We start from the raw sequence: 1,870 nt of genomic DNA, 5'->3' as shown, positions 1-1,870 counted from the left end.
TCAAAACTCTGATACAAAAAGGATAGAGATGCCCAATGTCAAATAATTATTTTAAACCTTCCTTTTCTTAAGTTATATATAAAGTTTATAATAGCTGTGATCCCAAGCTTCTGACTCCAAAGTTTGCCTGTCTTTCTACAGATGCCAATTACCTGCTTCACTTTTAATTTCACATATATCTATATGTAGCCTTTTTTATGAGACAACTGGACTCTCATATTGATCACAAAGATTCTAACTTAATTCTGATGACCTTAAGTCTACAGCAGTATAACCTTGGCAGCTAAAAACCATCACCTGTTAGATCTGAAAAAGTTACCACAAAGAAGCATTTTGCCAAGAGACGTACTTCTGTTAAGGAAAATAATTACTTTCTGTATCAAGAAGTAAAAGTCTCCATCTGGGGACTGATCTGAATATAATTTATAATCCAAGTCCTTCGTGTGGCAAACTGTAAATCTATATTACAAGTAAATATAAGCCATTTTCTATATTAGTCTGAGGTGGCCTTTGCTTGATCTTGTGTTTTCTTGGTTGACCGAAATAAGAATTCATTTTCTTGAAGTTTGAGAGGGTTCTTCTTATCATGTCTGAATATTCTATTAAAGGATTCCAAGCAGTGAACAAGTTTAGCTGTAGTTAAGGAGTTCTATAATTAGTGAACATGTATCACAAGAGATCAGGCTAACTTCTGCTTCATCTTTGGAGATGGTATATTTTCCACCACACCGGCAATTCAGCGAAAAAGAACGGTCATCTTCATTCCAAGACATTTCTTCAAGATACACTTGAGCATCTACTGGTCCCATATTTCATAGCTCATCATCATGCCGCTGCAGGTCATACTCTTTTCTTAGTCTCTTCATTCCCTAGAATTTTCCATGCCTGATCAATTTCGATGAACTTCTCTATATATTCTTCCACCGTTCGTTCCTGCTGGCACATCTGGACTTTGTTTATCTGGATGATACATTAATACGAGTTTTTGATATTTTTGTTTTAGGTCAGCCACATCTGCATATAGGTCTGCACCCAAAATACTGTACCGATCCTTTTTTGGTGCTGGCTTAAATGCCACCATTCTTTGAACAAGAAGTAGCCTTTCCAGATGAGCAAACTTCACATCGCCAGGGAGACAACCGGTGTCTGCCTGCCGCCCACCAGAACTCGGAACCGGCTTCTCATTTTATCTTATTCCTTTCCTCACTTCAAGCATTGTAAAATTTTCTGCTTTACATAACTAATTATATCCATATGTTTAAAACAGCCTGAGAATAATGGACAATATTAATAAATCACAAAAAGTGATTCACAAAACCATTTGACTTTATACAGGCAGATATTCTCACAAAAAAGCAATTTCTTTCACCCCACCTGTGGCTCAGTTTTATGGATTTTGCTTGTAACATGGTAGTACAAGATATCAGATATGGAAAATGTTAATTAATATTTATTTCAAAATGCCAACTATTATAGATTGAGTATGTGATGGCTTTGATTTCTTACATTAATTATGAAAATTTATGGCTTGTCAAGAGTCTATGTGCCTTTTGTGACCATAACATTATAAAGTATATTTATTTATGCTTATTCTACAGAAAAAGAACATCATACTTGTTCGTATATGTGTGTGTGCGTGTGTGTGTGTATGTGTGTGTGTGTGTGTGTGTGTCTATTTACCAGGGCTTGAAGCAGTACCTGACACTGTAGCTAGGGTTTTTTCTGTGCATCAGTTTTATCTAGGCTGGCTTTGGACTATAATTCTCAGGTCTCAGCTTCCTAAGTAGCTAGAATTATAGGCGTGAGCTATGAGTATACAAGAAACAACATCTTAAACAAGTCTTTGTACCAGATTATAAAACTTAAAATA

The 1,870-nt window shown here is 35.7% G+C and overlaps 1 pseudogene; it reads right to left on the bottom strand.

The window, feature by feature from the left end:
• Positions 1-282: 282 nt before the first annotated feature.
• Positions 283-1,180, bottom strand: LOC125364716 (annotated as a pseudogene).
• Between the last annotated feature and the right edge of the window lie 690 nt (positions 1,181-1,870).

Source organism: Perognathus longimembris, chromosome 16 (genome assembly GCF_023159225.1).
Source record: "Perognathus longimembris pacificus isolate PPM17 chromosome 16, ASM2315922v1, whole genome shotgun sequence".
NCBI classification, from domain to species: Eukaryota; Metazoa; Chordata; class Mammalia; order Rodentia; family Heteromyidae; genus Perognathus; species Perognathus longimembris.
Note: the sequence above shows the minus strand (reverse complement) of the source record. Positions and strands in the feature narration are given on the sequence as shown.